Source organism: Geospiza fortis, unplaced genomic scaffold (genome assembly GCF_000277835.1).
Source record: "Geospiza fortis unplaced genomic scaffold, GeoFor_1.0 scaffold45, whole genome shotgun sequence".
Classification (NCBI taxonomy): Eukaryota; Metazoa; Chordata; class Aves; order Passeriformes; family Thraupidae; genus Geospiza; species Geospiza fortis.
In genome coordinates this window covers 5,639,886-5,659,962 of record NW_005054327.1, presented here as the reverse complement: position 1 = coordinate 5,659,962, position 20,077 = coordinate 5,639,886, and the positions used below count along the sequence as shown (strand labels likewise).

The following is a 20,077-nucleotide window of genomic DNA, read 5'->3' as shown; positions in this document are numbered from 1 at the left end:
TATATATATATATTTTTTTCCTCATGGAAATTTCATCACTATAGCTAATGTAAGACTTCTGTTCCTTGTCTAAGATAATCCACCATGAAATAAAATTTCCAGTAATCTATTGAAACACAAATACTTCTGCAAAAATAACTGTTCTTCAGATAATGCTTTTCTAAGTTAATTATTCTGAATGAAAGAATGACTGTAATTTTCGGTAATGAAATGAGGACTGAACAAGTTTTGGGATTGCGAGCCAGAAGGACGCATACAGCAGTAAAAATTGCTTAAATCAAAATACACCAGAAAACTAACAGCCGAATCACTGACACATAAAAACATTACAAATGCTTTAGAAGATCTTATTTTTCAAAGTGAAGACAATATGTTTTGATAGTTGTTTAGAAAACACAGAGAATATTTATCACAGATAATGTTTCAAATATTTGTCTGGCTTCATATTTTCAACGTGAAGAAAAAAGTGTGAATGTTTTTTAATAAAGGTATAGTTAACAGTTCGTTCAGTCAGGTGAACAAGAAGACCATTTATCCTACCCTACCTTAAAAAGACGCTTAAAATGCAGATGTTGCCATTCGAGTTTGTGATCTCTTTGTAATCCATGTTAAGCAATAAGCACTTTTGTGTCACAATTCACTTATTTTCTACACCTACCTGATGATGATATTAATAGCTCTGTAGAATTTCTCTCTGCTGACTATATGCAGAATCTAGATGACAAGCTCACTTGTAGACATTTACACCCTACACTGCAGAGAATAAGGAAGCTCAGTATCACCCTTGTTCTCTTAAAATTGAATTCACTGATTGTACATGAGCCTAAAGTGGTGGAATCTGTACTCTGAGCTGCTTTACTTTTTACCAAGTTGCCTCTCAATATTAAAAATTACTAATTCTTCTTCTGTGGAGTGAGTATCATTCCATTACATATTCCTTTAAACGGGCTTTGAATCCTTTCCAACTTAAATGGAGATGGGGAAAAAATCTGTTACATGTTAAATTAAAGGAAATTTAACTTTTTTTTATTATTAACCTCCAGCTTTTCATAAATGCAACAATATCGATTTATGTAGAGTCAGTATAAAAAAATTTCAGGAGAGTTCAATGAAGCATACAGAGAATACAATAAAAGGTAAGGAAGTTCATGAGTATTTTTAAAATTATCTGCATGTATTTGAATCACTTGCACACTAGGAAAGTATGTAACCTTCCTCACAAAATCCTGGTGTATCTTTGCATCTCACTCAGACAAAATAAGGCAGACACTGTTCTATTTTTGACACATCTCTGTCAGGAGATCCTGCTTCTGGAAAGTTTAACATCATCTATGCTTCTGTCAGACATGATCAGCTATACACAGATGCAGACATGCACTCTTCACTTGTGATTTTTGTTTCTTTATTTCACATTTTGATTTGCAGTCATGAAAAGTGATACAGAAAAAAGTTATTAACATATAATGATTTTTTATATCTTTATAATTGGATAATTGCTGTATTTTTGTAAGTCATAATAATTCAGTGCATTTTAAAATAAGTAATTTACAATCTAACACAACTAAGAGATAAACCAGATGGTTGCCACAAGTAGATACACTAAAAACCACAAACCAGCTTGTAACAGAGGCCAACTGATGGAATAGCATATCTTAGAATTTATTTATAGGCCTAAGAACTCCAAATCATTTCAAAAAGAATTCTCAGGACAAAAACCAGGAAAAAAAAAAGAGGGTTTAAAGGATCACTTGAAAGGGTGAAGCTAATACCACATTTTGAAGTCATTTAAAGCATCATATGATATGCAGAACTTCCAGCTAACACAACTGCAGAAGTTTTAGGGTTGAGTTAGCTCACAAACACTACTCTAAACTAATTCTCTTTGTGTTTTTCTATAGATTCCAGTAAACAAATAAAATTCCATTTGGTTAAACTTGGTTCATTTCTGACGCAACAAGAACAGATCTACAAAACAGAAAACAAAAATGGGAACTAGACATTTTTAAGCATAGTAGATCATTTCAGTACAAAAAACCTGCCAGTAAACATAGCTATGATTTTCATGGCATAATTCCCATAGCAAAACATAAAGATAGTGTTTTTTTCAGCTAGATCTCCAGCCATTGTACATCTTAAAGCTGTCTGAGGACAGACAAAGCTAAAGATTGCCTGTTAATCTCTATATTATGATGTGTCATTAATTCTCTTGATTCCTTATTTGGAATCCCACTAGTATGCATTCAGCTCCTCACCTTTTTTTGAGTAGATCTATTCTCTATCAGCCAAGATGCCAGGCTAGGTTTTTTCTATGAGTGACTAACCTTTCCTGCCCACAAAACATGTAAAGCCTTGTCATTTTTCTCAGCATCTTACTACTGACTTCCGTCAATGTTCCTAAGTACTGGAATCATTTATGATATCCCCTAGCAATTACTGAGAAGTAAACATACTATATTACTTAACCAAAAATATTAGATCTGAATAAAAGAATGCATATAATGTCCAAATCATGGCCATAGTTGATAAAAATAAATTGAATGCGCATGCAACAAAGACGACCAAACAGTTACAGCTCTTTCAAAATTATCTCAGGTATTTAAAAATTATTCCTTCCTATGCTGTGAGTTCTGAAAGGTCAGTTTGCATTCTAATAAGTATGAAAAAGATATGTATTCAGTAGTAAAATATGAAGATATTAATTTTACAGGTAAGTAAACAAAGAAAGAAAAGTATAATTTTCTTGGACAAGGGGAATGTCACAGTGGAGGGAAACTAGTAGCAGAGTTAATCAAGAGTCAGGTTTTGGAACAGTCTTTTTTAATAATACATTAATGTCCAACACACATGGTGATGACACAAAGTTGGAAGAGGATTGAGCATCATACTGAAAGAACAGGAAGGTCTTGAGGAAAGATGAATTTTAATGGAGCAAAGTGCAAGGTCACTCACTCAGGGACTATAAATAAGGGTAGCTGATGTAAGCTAAGAACTCCTAAGTAGGGAATAACGAAGGAGAAGAAATATCCAGGTTTATTAGCTGATCCCTGGGTGATTATCAACAACCAATGTGCCACAGTGATGAAACAGACAAATCTCCTTCTTGAACATACCAGGCAATGTACCTCTGGTAGATGAGAAACTATGAATTACATAGGAGGTATCAGTGGAATATTTTGCCTGTATAGCCTTAGACAACCTTCTTCAGGAAAATAAAATTCACAGAGAAATAAAAGAAATAGATAAGGACCAAAAGCACAATCTTAGAAAGTGAAGGCTCCCAAGGCAAGGCTGAAAAAGTTTGACTTTTCTAATACTGAAAAAGTAAAGGCTGAGGTGGGATATAATTCTTTTTCACAGCAACAGGAAAGCTCTGATGGATTTTTAAGGGAATATTCAGATACTGCAGGAAACTGCAAGCTGCTCCAAGTTACAGTGTTGTGATCAGAATGATTCCAGTCACTGCAGTGAACAGTCCTCTACCAGCTCACACAAAGTTATTGGTGCTACTGGCCATGCAGAGAAAAAAAAATTAAAAGTAACTTTAACTTACAGATTTGCCAAAAATTAAACCGGTTGAGGAAGTGCTACACTGCAGTTTCCACAGCATTTCTTGCTTTATTATTTACCTGTTATCTGAGGAGGTTTTATGCTATGCCCCACCAAAATGGTCTGTGAACATTTCTCACTTTTGAAGTGGTATTACTTTGAGCAAAACACATCTCTGGAAAGCATGTATGAAGAGCTACCAATAGGATGTGATGACTGCAAGGCTTACTTCTAGCAATGCAAAATGAGGACAAGCACTCCAGATATTACACCTCAAGTTAATATCACTATGACAAACTTGAGAAAAGTCTTACTTTCATCTCCATTCAACAATATGCAATCGCCTCAAAACTACACATTATGAGAAATCTATTGAAAATGCCTAAAGAAATGAATTAAAAAAAAACTTAGATATCAAAGCATCACAAAAGAAATCATAATTACTAATAGTACATTAAATACCAAGATCAAAATTCCTTGATTCTAAACAGTTTCAAGCCTAAAACTTACAAAGCACTACTTCCTTCAGCTATTTTTTTTCATGCTACAAAATTGTATTTTTGATTAAACTCTAACTAAATATAAATGTATATTTGATAGGAACTAACATCACACTGAGCTATTTACAAGTGATCCAAAGAACATACATCACTGTAACTTCTCCTGTGCTATTTTTTGCCTTTTACTGGTAGAAAGTATTTTCATTATTATAATTTTTAAATATACATCTGTTAAATCTTTTAGAAGTACATAATGTTGGAAATTATGGTGATTAATGTTGATCTAATAATAGCATGTTTTGTTTACTTAATCTTTTGTTTTAAGCAAAAAGATATATGGATTAAATGCTGATTTTAGGAGACTTTGCTGTTAACTTCAGAGATCCAGTCAAAATCTAACTGAAGATTCCATAATTGCTTAAATAGCAGCTACTTTTACAATTGTCCTTAATTAGGTCCCAATTTAGCAAATCACTTGGCCATATGCTGAGGTCCCACTGGATTTAAGAATGTGCATAGAGTTGTGCGCATGCATCAGAGCTTAGTTGAACTGGGCTTTAACATTAGACATTTTAAAGTTCTTCTAATTTCTGAAAATTCTGTAGCCTTTTGATTTCTCTTATGTTTCTCCAAAGTTCTCACGGATTTCAGCTACAATTGCTTCTCACTATTATATATAGGCATACAATTCTTCTACATGGTTAGTTTATTTCTAAATGCTAAGGTTTAGCCTGAAAAAAGGACTTCAGAATAATTAAATAGATTAAGAAAAAAAAAAGTAAATCAACTAAGAAGTAGATGGAATTAGACCTATTACCAAACACCTAAAAACAAGATGGGCAGCTCCTTCAATTAATAAGAAATCTCCAAGAGTGGACAGACTGATTACCCTAGAAAACTAAAAAACTGAAATTGTTGTTGCCAACCAAATTTTACTACTTCAACTTTACAAGTAATTTTGTTTTCCTACAGAACTCTGACATTTCAGGAGCCAAACACAGCACAGGAAAGCTTTCTTTTTCCCCCAAGGGGCATGTTCACTTCTCCCTCCTGTACAGCTGAAATTGCATATATATTTGTCTAGTGATACTGATCCTCTGTGCTGAGACAAGAACTGTCCTTTGGGTCTTGTGGAGCCTGTAGCAACAGGCCTCTCTCATCTGGACATATCATCTTGGCAATATCAACAAACTCTACCTTCAAAGACCATAATCCCAAATCAGCACAATAAACTACGGGAAAAGATATATATAGATATATCTAGAGATATATATATGGACTTTTGTATTTACTGCCGGGTGCTAAATGATTCACTAGGCATTCACTTTACATTTGCAAGTATATTTAGGCAAATGGGCAGGGAGGACAGATGGGGGGAAGACTGGGGTTTATATGAAAAACCTCTTTCATAAATCATGCCACTGAGAAACAGGACTGTAAATCCATATTGTGGTATCTGTGATATGAACAGATAGCAGATAACAAGGGTATGTATTGTACTTATGCAGTTCTGAATATCCCGCACTTAAAGCAGTTTGGTGGAACTACAAAAGATGGAAAAAACCAGCAACTAGGATTAAGACTCACCTGAATGACAAGATAAAATCACAAGTAAGGTGGAAAGGATTACTATCCTTACTATCCTTTCCCTTACTATCCAAGGGAAGTATCTAATTGTTACATAATTTTTCACAAGAACTTGAGACTACCCTATGAAAACACCAGGTAAACATCATTCCAAACACCAGGTTTGGAATAAATTGAGGTAATATTTTATTTCAGCAATGCCCATGAAAGCCAACGCCAGAGGATGTTTTGATAGTCAAGCTATAATTCTGCTCAGAAAGAGCAAAATTTAAATCCAGCTAAGAGACTCGAGATGTAATCCAGGCCTGGACATCTGTAAATCGTTGATTGCCTGAATATAGTGTGTGCAAAAATGGAAGGATCTACATCCCAAGCAGCCTCTACTGGCAAATGCCACAGAAAAGGTAATGGTTTAAATAAAACTCTGTCCTTCCTTTTAGAAGACGATAAGGAAAGACAGGAAGGAGATGCTCAGGCTAAAACTTGGTTGTGCAAGCCAAATACACTTAATTTCCACCAACATAAATATTGGCTTTTTAAATCAGAAAAGTTTTCTCTGTGCATGCATGAGGCACTATAAGGACACAGAGAAGCAGACATACTAAATTTACTAGGCATGCATGTTTCTAGATTTAGCCTGCACAATGTTAATCTGTTCTATTCTATAGCTTAATTTTATATTATCTGTTAATTTGATGATGACATAAGGGTTTCTTATTAATCCTTTAAACCAGAAACTCCCATCCAGTTATATGTACAAATGAAGATGAGAAAACACTGTTAAACAAACAGTTCCTTTTAATTTTTTCCACAAAGAAGTTAAATATACTGCAACCTATTCACAAATCCAGGACCTGTGTTTTAAAGAAGGATACCAAAAATCATGTGATGGTGCTTACAGTGGCACAAAATTAAAAACTCTGATACTTTGGCCTATATAAGCAAGAAATTTCCTCCATCAAAAGCAGTCAGGAAAAAAACAGTCCTTGTTACTGTATCACACGGAAATGTGATTTTTATTCACTAGCTTCACCATATATTAAAATGGTCTAACATATGCATCTAGAATAATAATGTGTAGAAAAAATTAAGATGGATAATTGTGCTTACTTTTTTAATGGGAACTCAATTATGTTATTATTGCTATCTTTTAAAATTAAAAGAATACATCAAAAATAAAATAAAATATTTTTTTGACATATCCAGGTACTTCTGAGACTGACAAAAGAGACCATAATAACACCAGCTGTCATATTCTATTATAGAAATAAGCAATTTTGAAATTATTAAATGCTACATTATCTAATTTCAGCATCATTGTGTTCCAGTATTTCATATACACTAGCTTCTTCCAAAACCAGTTTTTGTGGAAACTTTGTATAAAAAAAATCCAAAGGCACATCTGTCTTTTCGCAGTTAATATAAAACTGAGCTCAAAAGATCTTTCATTGAACTTCCAGAATTGTACTGACAGCAATAATGTTATCACCAACATGCAAGAGAGAAGTGAAGGAGAGTAGAACTAGATCAAATTAATTTTCAGGGTTCCTTTCCTCTAAAAAAAGAAAAAAAAAATGTCTAAACCAAAACAACAGGAGAGAAAAGAATTACAATAGAGAGCTTCTTCTGTTAAGTCAAGTACATAAAGAAATTAATATTTTTTTAAAGAGATATTTCACTGCAAAGTTGTAACTGCTCATGTGTCATACTGGATTTTTGAAAATAGGAGATGCTTATGCCAAGACCCTAAGGAGTTATCTTCAGATGCAGAATACAGCTGATCCTCTACAAGACTGGTGATACAAATTTTCAGAATGCTACATAAATATACAACATAATACCATAATACCACACTCATTACTTTAATTTTTCTTCTGTGCCAGCCTAAGGCAACTGCTCACTTCATTGACAGCAGGATTGGCATAATTATTTAAAAAAAAAACCAAAACAAAACATACGGATAGACACTTGTTTTGTTTTCTTTTCCAAAATCTAAGCCATTCAAAATTCAGGGAAAAAATAAAAGAAACATACTTTCAGAAAAACAATGCAAGTATTTCACTTTCACTTTCATAAATGCTTGTCTATGTCAGCTGTATCTATACTGGCAATCAAAATTAGACCACAAAACAGCGTAATGGACATGGATTTTATTACTTTAATTTGATCATAGATCCAATAATGAAGGAAAGGCAGATAAAATTGACTAACTTAATATTTATGGGAACTTGAACTACTGAAGAGATTAGTACTTTTACCCAGTTAAGCTTCCAACTGTCAGCTGTCATTACAGGACCTGTCAGGAAAAGCAAATGATACCAATGTTGAACTTGTAACATGAGCATCGGACCCTTTTACTGAGAAACAAAACACGCAAGTTAAACCAGGAAAATGCATTGCTTCCTGCCTTTACATTATGGACAGATCAATGTCCTGGCCCAGCCACAATAAATTACCTTTTGCCAGGACAGCTCTGCTTGGTTTTCTCTGTAGGAAATGTCACTGGAAGGTACTGACAAATGTCCGTGGAAAGCAAAAAGACTCAGCTGACATTTTTGAAAAGAGCCCAAACCACCTCCACTCCCTTACAGACCATACCCCAAAAAAATCACAGATCTGTCAGCTGAGTAAGTTTGGCAATATCCACAGACACCAGACAAACTGAAAACCTTTCTGGTGAGAAGGCAGTCTTAAATCCAACAGTCTGTAGCAACTCTGAAGTTTCACACCAGTCCACTGCTACTGCTGTGGTGCACACAGCACTACCAGTCTGAACCCACATCTTTTAGTTCCAGTGGAAATGCATAATTGTGGTAGTTTTCAGCCCATGAGAACTTACAATTTCAGGTGGTGAAGCACTTCATGATACTATGAATACAGAAGGTCAGCATAAGACTATCTATCTATATCAGGCCAAGAGGAGGCATGTTCACTCTCTTATCAGCCATTTTCTGAGCATCGTTTCTTCCTCCCTTTCAAACTGGATTACAACTTCTGTCCTTCATTACTCTGTTCTCACATAATCTTGCATGACATACAATCCTAAACTAAAGGATTTAGTAAATCACACTCTTGATAAATCTGTAGACCTATTACAGTCATTGCCATGGGACTGCTTGGATCTATTTAGGATTCTGACCACCTCGCATCACACACACAAAAAAACAATGAAAGTCTGAACCTTAAAACATGATTGCTGTTTCCCTAGGCTCTCCGGCTTCAAACTGGGTGACTACATAACTAGTCTGAAGTTCCATCTCTCCTTGGGCTGTAAGCTGGTAGTAAGACTGTAAAATATCCATGCTAAAGGCCATTATTTAGTGGTATGTATCAGAGTGATGGAGTATGGCTTTATTTGTGCACATACACAGAAGATTTGAAGCGCTACATCACATCACAGCATTGTGCAACTGTTTTCAGAAGTTTATAACTCATCTCTATGCCCCTCGTCATTTGGTAAGTGAGTTTTATGAAAGAAAATGCAATAAAATGTGATGCCAGGAGGTCAGCTCAAATGTTTTCTTGTGATTAATAAGAATATTGCATTTGTGTAACACTGCTTTTGGGGGAAAGGCTGAAATGAGTTTTGGTAGGAAGAAGCCATAAAATGACCATAAAATTGTGAGCACCTCTTCTGGGGCAAACTGTGTCATTTATAGAGAATTCCACCTCCAAGAAATTAAGAAGAGACACTCAAGTTTCGCTATGAGTGTCTATGATTTTGCTGTAAAAGTCAGAGGATTAGAGTACATAAAAAATCAAAGTAAAGTTAACAGGAAACATTACATTTGTACATTTTGGGAGACACTTATTTCTGCCCTCAGAATGGGGGAAGGGGAAAGGGGGAGCTGTCTATAGTAAGATGCTAATGAGCAAACTCAACAGAACTTCACAGGCATTCTGTGAAACCCCAGAATGAGTCTCAGTCTAATTTTGGCAATGACAAAGCAATGGCAGCCTCTCAGAAGAGAATTTGATGCCACCAGTCTATGAAGCTGGACTCAGAGAAGTGTCCATCAACAGTCTTCCATATCACACAACACTTGAATGAAATCCTCAGCACAGCTTCTGTCCACATCCCTCAAAGAGAGCCAGTGAGAAATAAAAACATTTCACAGCATCTTATGTAAGGGAGAGTCAAGTATTCACTTAATATAGCTTTTTTTTTATTTCTGCCTTGGTCTTCACCTTCTGCTTCCCTCCATTGTAATCACATAATTTTTAATGTACATCTTGTTTGAAGAAAAGTCATTACGTGAGTAGACAAACTCAGTTAAAATGATAGAAAAATAAGCTTTCTATTGTTTGAGTTTGGATTGCTGTACTTTTTGTTTTGTGTTAATGGTCAAATAAATCAAAAGATGACACTGTACAATGTAAAAGTACAAGCATGAATAGCTGTTTACATGGACTTTAAATATTTTGGTAATGTGTGGTGCACAAATTACCAAGATATGAAGAGAAGTTCTGATTTACATTGTGCAAGAATGAGGTTCATACACTATTTATCCTATGTTTATTTTTACTAATCCAAATTATTACAATAAAAGAATAGCAATACGTGGTCACATAATTAGCTCTCATAATAATTAGAAGGGGAAAAATCTCTTACTGAGGCAAACACACATTTCTGTGCAATTTAAACAGGAAGTCCTCGATGATTAACATTAATTGAGAAAAGGCTTTTCTAGCAAAGAAAAAAATCCTATGTGAAACATTAAACAAACTTATCTGATATTTATGGGTTTTTTCTTTAATAATTAATGAAATGTAAATAGTCAAGGGAGTCTAGAGTTTTGCTTTGTAACTAGCTACTATTATAAACGGCAGTCAGATGTTTACAGAATACCCAGAACCCTTTTGTGTGGAAGGAGGTTACAAATCTGCCCCTTTTCCCTGTTCAAAGTCAAAAATAATGGTGCCTGATCCCCAGAGCATTCATTGCAAGAACTGTTTGCATATTCAGTTATTGTTTCTGCTGCATCAGTCATCTGCTGAAGTTCACTCTAATGTGGCCCTGATCAATTCTGCCAGCTGTGCTTAAGTGCTGTTTACTATAATAACATCACACTGCATTCTTATTTGGCAACAACAGCTATGACAGCACCTAAATGCATTGAGAAGCCAAGATTTTATCATGTACACAGATCAAATTGGAATTGTTTATGGAGGCCAGTGTTGTTCTATTTCTGTCCTTTCTAGTGAATACCAATACCACAATAATGGCTTTGCCAAAAGCATTACTACTCTGCCCTTTCTAATAAGTGAAGGTCTTGTTGATCTAAATACTCTGTAGGACATGGAAATGATTTCATTATGGCAGTGTAACATTTACACTGGGTAAGAGAGAGGGAGAGAACTTGGAAGATGGGCAGATTAACTGGAGCCATATAAACTGGTATCACTCAAGGAAGCACATACTTTGTAATTATACCAATACATTTGATAAGATTCAAAGAAATAATGTAACTGTCCAGCGTTTAAAAGGTAAAGAAACAAAAAAACAAACCATAGTAATTGAAAAACAACAGAAACGCTTGGTGTGGCACAAAGGTCTCCAAACACATTTGCAACATTTCAAAGTAATTTCACATATTTTTCCCAATATGCCCAACAGTTCGCTTGGCCATATGTTAAGTAAATCAAATGTCTTCAATATACAGGCACGGTTGAGAAAGCCATAAAGAATGAACCTCATCCTCCTTCTCCTGAAATTGGTTATAAATACTGCAATAGAATCTTGTCCTGGGAGTTATTTTTTACACTGTGATAACACCCCACAGTATGCTAGATGTTTTCTAAACACAGATGAAGACACATTTCCGGACAGTGTACATATAAAAAGACAATAACAGATGAAGCAGGGGAGGGGGGAAAAGAGAATAAGATATCCACAAAAAGCATTGGTCTTATTAGCCTCACTGTTTTTATTTTGAGGGACAGAGGCTTTTCCATTATCTTTATGGTTTACAATGCTGAGCTACCCTCAGTTTATCCACCTACAATTCAATCTTTCTTTTTTTTTCCTCATCAGCTTCAAGGTGCTGCTGAACTGTGATTACTTCTCCTCACAGCCAGTACACAGTCTTTCCTTTCCCATAAGGACAGCCCAAACCACTTAAATGACGAGAGAGGTTCTGAGGAGCCACAGATGTGCACTAAGAGGACTGAAGCAAAGGAAACTTCACAGGAGGAACGCTGCACTTTGATAATCAATCCAGAAGTTATTCAGGTCTACCAAAGGTCTTTAGTAGGCATGGAGAGTTTTGAAGACAGTTCTGGGAGATAGTTCCTGAAAACTATAAAGATAGGATTATAAAGTATGAAATTCTGGACATGATCTAGCAATGTGCTCTTGCAGACCAAAAAGCAAGCTGTATCCTGGGCTGCACCAAGAGAAATGCAACCAGCAGGTCAAGAGAGGGGATTTTAGTCCTCTCCTCCACTCTCCACACTCCACCTGTGTCCAGATCTGCGGCTCTCAACATAAGAAGGGTGTGAACCTGTTGCAGTGGGTCCATAGGAGGCCCATGAAGAGGACAAAGGAACACTTTTCCTATAAAGAAAGCCTGAAAGAGTTGGGGATGTTCAGTCTGGAGAAGAAAAGCTCTGGAGAGACTTTAGAGCAGTCTTCCGTTACTTAAGTGGACTTTTAAGAAAGATGGGGACAGACTTTCCAGCAAGGTCTGTTGTGGTGGCCCCACAATGGGTAATGGTTTAAAAGAAGGTTGATTTTTAATTAGATTTTCTAAGAAGAAGGTTTTTTTGAGGAGGGTCATAAAACACTGGAACAGGTTGTTCAGAGAGGTGGTTGCTGCTCCACCCCTGGAAACATTTCATGTCAGGCTGGACAGGGCTCTGAGTGACCTGATCTAGTTGAAGGTGTCCCTGTTCATTGCAGGAGGATTGGACCGGATAATTTCTAAAGGTCTCTTACAATCCCAACTATTCTTTGATACTATGATTCCATGATATCTAGAAATATGGAGCCAAGGACAGTTAGTTAGGACCTTGATGGAAATTTTAAAAAAACATCAGCTTCATATATTGGAGGAGGTAGGGTTCTTTTATTTTTTTCTGAGAAGCCTGAAGTACATCACAGAGCAGACTTCTTACAGGTACTTTCCTACACTGTGGCAAAAATCCTTCAACTATGCAGAAGTCCAGAAAACAAAAACATTTCCCTCCCCAACAGCTGCACAGAAAACAATTCAAGAGAACATTAAAAAGTCCTACACAACGGGAAGGTAATACTAGAGTTCACAGAAGCTGAACTGGTGATTCACCCAACTCTACAACCATAGAAGCAGCTGAGCTGTTTAATCAACAAAGCCACATATGAAAGTCACATAATCTGAAGTGTTGCCCAGCCATCAGCCTCCAGAGCGCACTTTCAGCCCTAAATTTCATCTCCTTTGGGGTATTTAAGGTAAGTTTTTGTTTTGCTGTGCAAACCTAAAGAACCATGTTTTTAATGGGGGGAGAAGGAGCAAATAAATTAGTAAGTAATAACACTATGCTTTGAATTCTGTGCCTTCCGTTAACTTCTGTCAAGTTATTGGACTTCTTAGGAATATTACATAGAACATGGATAAATCTTAATATGCATTCATGTCATACTTCCTAACAGCACAGAAGGCTCCTTCTGAGCAACAGCAGAGCATGCTGTGGTTGTATATTAAAAAGTACTGCACATTTGGCTATTACAGAACCAAAATCAAGTCAGTTTTGCACCAATATCAAAACACAATACAAATTCTTATTAAACTATGAAAGCAACAATACCTGCTTAAAATCCACTTAATGCTAACACTAACATATTTTTTTAGCTGTAGGAACTGCAACATTGACAAAGGTACTCTAATTTTTCTTTCTTAAAATGCCTGAATATAAAGAATGAATACACTTTGTGTAGTTATGAAGAATTTTGTGACCAATTCAGAAGACATTTCCAATTCACAATGCAGCTGACTGGAATTATGGGCCTGCAGAGTCACAAGACATCCTTGGCACCTTGCAAGATAAAATCAAACTGTAATTTCTTTGCTTTTTCTTCTATGCTTTCTCTTTGTATCTTTTAAAATCAGCAAATGACAATTTAATTGCTCTTCTGCTAAACTCCTATATACTAAATTTAAATTGGCTGTGATTACTTACAGTGTATGTATAAACTACAGAAGTCAGGCAGTTGCAGCTGCACAGCAGACCCTTAGTTTAGCTGGGTTAAATAGTTAGATTGTTTCTTATATGGGTAAATAAATCCCCTTTACATCATGGCCTTACAGAAAACATGACATCCTTCTAAATTCATCATCAGGTTGCCAGGCAGACTCCAAAACAAAAATAATTCATTCAAACTGTTTAATCTACTCAGTGCAGATTGACAGTATCTTTATATATTTTTGAAAGCTCTTTTAACATTAGCTGATACTTTAGTGTGGGAAGGAACTAAAAGCTTTCTACATATAAAAGTTCATCGTTTACCTTCTCACAGCTATCAGATAAAAGTATTATAAGGGCAATGAAGCCACAGCTTTCAGATCTATTACTCCCAAAGGACTGAACCCAAATGCATAAGCATCCGTAAAGGCAGCAGGTGTGAGCTTTGACTAAAGATCAAATGTTATACAAAAGAAAGACGTCAGAGGAGAGGTAACAAACTCTGTCAATGTCCCTCTGCCTGAAATAGAAGGGTCCTGTACCTCAAAGAGGTGAAATGGTTCTCACTAGATGTAAATAAATAAATAAGCAAGAACACTACTTCAGATGTTTTAGTGAACTTTCTTATGAATGGATTGCAACACACAATGACAGAACTCCCTCAATTCCGCTCTTCAATAACTCCAAGGCACTAGGGATGTGACAGCATGATGAATACCACAACAGACAGCTCCAATATGGTACCATTTTACCAGATCAATATCTCACTGCAATATAAGAAAAAAAGAAGCTGATATTAGTCTACACAGTGTATTACAGATGAGGTACATTTCTTCTTTCTGCACTCATGCTGAACCAAAGTAATAATTCATAGATGCCTTTTAAAGGTTTGCACACTACTAGCACATGCAAAAAAAAAAGGCTAATCTTGGCTTCAACAGCTGTTTGAACATGCAATAGCTTAAAGCAGCAAGTACGTAGGATCCTATGTATGTATCTATTAATCTACCTATGTGTACCACAAGCACAATGACAAACATATCTGGAGACAGAGAAGTAACGGGATTTATGTATGCTGTGCAGTTCCTTCAGGAATAGCTTTCTTCAGGAACAGATTACATATCAATCAAACATCTCTTAGTAAGTCTGTTTGCCCCTTTTCTCCCCTTTTTCTATGAAGACATAGGAACATTTCTTACTGAAGCTACAGTGGGTACCATTTTAAAAGTCTTCATTTGCCAACAGCAATCACACAGGGTTTTTTTTCCCCTGTACTTCAAATAGGAAATGAGTGGGAGCTCTCAGTTACTGCTGTGTGATAAGTCCTTGCAAATTTAACCTTTTTATAGCAACTACTGTAGCTTTCAAAATAGAAAACAAATAGCATGCCTTGGTAAAAATAATATATCTAAGGCTAGCAGAAAGAAACTCTAAAATAGACATTATCAGATATGTGTTTGCTTTGAATGTTCCCCAGTATTCTCAGAAGAAAACTAATGGGAGAAAAAATTCTCTCATGTGAAAAATAATATTGGACTTTATTCTACTCTGATAATGCCATAAATGCCTGTCTTGAGTATAACCTAATAGGTATAGTTGGATAGGTAAAATAATGTAGCTATTTTTACCTGCGGCAATGTGAAAGATAACTCAAATGATCAAACTAATTAGTTCTGTTGTTTGACAGCTGTCTTTATTTCCTATTGATTGTTCTCTTCTGCAATACAAACTAGAGAATTCAGACTTTAGACTACTTTAAACTTCTTTAACATTCAAGAGTACCTGCAAATTATGTGACACCTTACATCTTTCTCTCTCTCTCTCTTTTCCATTTGACTTACTCTTTGCACAGGTAACACTGCTTAAAGGTACAGTGTGTAGAAATTACCATGTAATGTAAAATTAATTTTTAAAATTAATGATGTATATAGTTAATATCATATCATTCCTAATATGCAGTTAAAAGGACTTTGAGAAAATTACCTGCAGTATGACAGGTTGAAACAGAATATTTTATTACAGCAAGAAAAAACAGGGTCAAAATGGCTTACAGATACATAACTACACACTGCAGACCATCACCAGAGCAGTAATTGAGACAAACAGTACTAAGTGACAGAGTTCCCTACAGGAAAGCATCACAAATGTAACTTCTTGTATGAAATTGGATCAAATCCAGGTGAACTGATAAGTCTCCAGAATGAAAGAACAATTTGAGTTTTAGAGCTCACATTTTTCAGCTGTCTCTATAGGACAGGAGGATATAAACTACAACAGAAGTCCCTGCAAGTGAGTTTCATGGAAAAGGATTCAAAAACTAAGGAAGGAAAACTACAACAAAATCACAACAGAATTCAAACGCAAAAGAAACCCACCAGAAGAGAATTACTTTCCAAGCTTTATTCTGTCCTCAGCTGATATGACTCCAAGCACTGAAGTTACCTAATAAGAAGCAGCCATGAAAGCAATGACCTGGAATGCTGGTCCTCTTTCATTAACTTTCTGGATGTAGGAATGAGGGGATGATGGTGAATTAGGTACCCAGATTCTCTAACTCTGTATACACTTAGTGCATGCTTTACTTTAAGAGGGAAGAAGCATCAATTTCCCATTCTAAGTGGAAGACTTAAATAGGAATGAAATGTAAGACAAAAGAAATAATCAGTATAAAGTAACAGGATTTGAACTCACATTAAGAAATAAACTGCACATGAACATAATCAGAACGTATATCAAAGAGTAAATATACTCTCATTGCAAGGCTGATTATTTGATGACATATGAGCAAGCACCTGATCTCATATCAACCTGCATTTGACTGGACTAGCAAGTTTCAAGTCACTCACTGACTTTTTCCACGCATGCTTTAATTAGTAGCACACAAGAAATCTGGCCCATAAAAGAGAGCAAAAGTTACCTTCAAGTTCATTTACCAGGCTACTTAAAATTTTATCTTCCTAATTTGCAACAGAAAATCTGGACATATTTCAAGGCAGTGACACCTTTGAGGGGAGTGAAGCCCTAATTACACACTTGCTCCTTCTGTTTTGCAGTACAGCTTTGCCCAGACTTTGGGGGCTGCTCAAACAGCAAATTTCCTGTCCTAAAGGGGAAAGATGGTGGGGCTGACAGAAGATGCAAGACAATCAGTGAAGCTGGTACATTATAAATGCACACATAGGCACATATTCATCCACTGAAGACTGCTCAAAGTTACATTCATACACAGGCATTAGTGAGTTGCAAACTAACTCAGAAAATGCTGTACAGTGAGGAAGGGACTCTGTTGTGTGTTGCACAGTATTACATCAAAATTTATTGTCTGTTCAGCTTCTAAACTGACAATGAATAACTGTGCAAGAAAGAGAGAGAAACTCCCAAGAATGACAATTTTTTTCATGACAAACACACTTTTCCCATTTAACTACTCTGAGGTTGAATTCACACATATTCAGCTCAATGATTGAAGAAACTTGGATTGAAGAAACCAAAGATGGAAGAAAAACCTGGAGCAGTATTATTTATTTACACAGTAGTAAAATCTTCCACTACAACCTGAGAATTTTGTACTGCATTTAGGAAAACACTTAACTGCTTAAATGTGGATTGCGTTAGGTTTATAGCTTTATGGACCCTAAGCTACTGTGACAGAACCTTTCTGGTTCCATTTCCTTTGTTCTATATACCATACTACATCTATATACTGTTCAAAATACCATAAAACCCATTTTACAAGAAATTATAAGAACTTTCCCACAATCTGTATACATTGATTAAGTGTAGCACGTGTGCTGAGTTAACATGGATATTTTTAACCAAGAAATACTCCATGAGAAAATCCTCTAAAAGACCAATTATTAAAAAGTAAAAAAAAATCTTCGGTTTATCAGGATTCTTCCCTTACACTATAAGCTATTTAAGCTTTGTATAGCCCTTAGAACAATGAGACCTATGACTATGGCCTTGTGGCACTCTGATGGCAAGTCAGTAATAAATCTGGATCAATGTGAATTACACCTCTGTGAAGCCTAAACCATTGACACTCCTACACAATTGTTAAAAAAACATTTTTCCTTAAATTAACCAATACCTCTGAAATGCAATACAATCACATAATAAAACAATATGAAGGACAAGTGTTTCTTAAATCTCACTTTTTTCCCTTAAGTAGCTATGGCTTAAAAAAATCAACAGGTTATCAGCAACATGAACACTGGATGATAAGCATTATAAGATCTAAATCCTAAATGAGCAAAAAGAACTAAGATGTATCAGAACATAGAAAAATGAGAAAAACAGAAGACTCCACCTTCATTAGTAGCAGTAAGCCCAATTCTAGACAAAAGTCCAAGATTCGTTAACTATTATGATTGGTACAAAGTATTGCTTTGCCAGAAATCATCTTTCGGTCTCTAGTGATTCCTAAAGAGACAGAGGCACACTATCTGTATGCCATGGACTAATAAAACATCATCTCTTCAGAAGAATACAGAGAATGTTTAAGGAAGTTCATTAACGCAGCATCCCATAACTGCATGTGAAGTATATTTTTCATGAAAATATCTCATAATGCGTCCGCACACATCTCAAGTTAAAATACCATTTAGGAGTTCTCTAGTAATACACAAATCTAGGGAAAGTGAAACCCATCAAAGGGTGTGATTCAGAGAAACCATGCTTAGTTCTACCCTAAGTTTTAAAACAAGTATTACCTCTGATGATTGCGAGATTGGGTTTAGCCCAAAAGCAAGAAGTGCAAGTTCTTTTGTAAAAAATAAATTAAATTAATAAATAAATAAAGACTGTCTCATTATTGAGCCTTGTAAAGACCCGAGAAGTTGAAATGTCCGCGTTCTGGGGTCTGTCCCGGGGACCGTCGCAGGGCTCCGTGCGCTCCTTGCGGGGCCGAGGCACCCGTGACCCCCCCGCTCTGCCCGGGCTGCTGTCGCAGGGCTTTGTCTCTTTTCCTGTAGTCCTGTTTAAATTCTCACCTTGCTCTGCCCTTGTCATCAAGTCATTCAAGCACAAAGCAGGGAGCACGGGAGTGTTTACTCATTTCCCAAGTCCATTATCTCACACATTAATCACTGGTCTGGAACTTTTGGACAATGCTGAATCTGTTACCTTTTATTTTTTTTTTTTTTTTTTCGTTCTGGCTGCTTTACTCTTGGGTCCGATAGTTCACCGGTTCCCAGCTGTACTTATACTGGATGACCTTTATATCTGATTATTTAGCTACTCTTCCTCCTGATCTTTTTTTTTAAGACTTCAAAAATAAACAAGTGCATGAAGTCGGCAGCAGTGTTTTCCATCTCTAAAGTTACACTTGCTTGGGAAAAATACAAATATGACTGCTCCAAATACTAAAATCGAACCTAACTCAAAAATTCCACAAAGGAAGCGAAAAGCTACGGGATGCGTCTGTGGAGAAGATTAGAGAGTTTATTTTTCTTTGGAGGAACTTAGGTTTCTTTATGAAACTTGACAGAGCACACACTTTAGGGTTGTTTCTTTTTTTTATTATTATTGTTAATGAAAGAAGCAGCGAAAAGTTATTTCTGAACGCAGGAAGTTTGTTGCTGTAGAAAAGCATCTTCTAAAATGGCATAAAGTTTATTTGCAGTAACGACTGGGGGGGGAAGACGGGGGAAAAAAAAAGGAAAAAAAGGTGTAAATCTGGACAGCTGGAGGCTCTTGAACTCCACTCGTTAAAAGATTTGTTTGTGAAACACGCATTTTATTGCCTTGTCTGCACGTTATAATGAGGCACGGACAACTGCAACATTGCACTTAATGATCGCAGTTCCCGTTCCAGCCCGGTCATAAATGAGCAATGTCAATAGTTTAGAAAGAGTTACTTAGGGAACAAAGGGCCCTTATGAGGCACTGGGGAGAAGAAATGGGGAAAAAATGAGTCCTCACAATGTCGGCCTTTTCTCCCCGCGACTTGTTATCAAGCAGCCCGCGCGAGCCCCTCCGATCTGCATGAAAATGCGGTTCGTTCCATTCACTCATTTGCATTAATTTCTGCCATTATCTCTGCAAATGGCGGCGCGTCTCCCCGGCACAATGCGGCGGCACCGCGCGGCCTATCCCGGCTCCAGGTGTCTATCACGCTGCCATGGGAAAGCGAGAGGCGAATGATTCTCAGTGGCTCCCGATTTCCCGTATTTGTTCAGCATTAGGCCCACTTATCTCCGGGAGAAAAAGCAACATGTAGAGGGAAAGTGACAGGCAGAAACGCGCTCCCTCGCCCCTCCATTCTCCCCGCGCTCTGTATTCAA

At 36.4% G+C, this 20,077-nt stretch overlaps 1 protein-coding gene across 4 annotated transcripts in view; it reads right to left on the bottom strand.

Annotated features, from left to right (window-relative positions):
• The window catches only part of DACH1 (dachshund family transcription factor 1), a 261,421-nt gene extending 241,821 nt beyond the window's left edge, over window positions 1-19,600 (bottom strand). For 2 of the 4 annotated variants that reach the window (XM_031057067.1, XM_031057068.1), the window contains exon 1: window positions 18,506-19,600. The gene's annotated coding sequence lies outside the window, so the exon portion shown is untranslated. The remainder of the gene's footprint in view (window positions 1-18,505) is intronic. The other 2 variants (XM_031057069.1, XM_031057070.1) reach the window with 1 other exon arrangement.
• Between the last annotated feature and the right edge of the window lie 477 nt (window positions 19,601-20,077).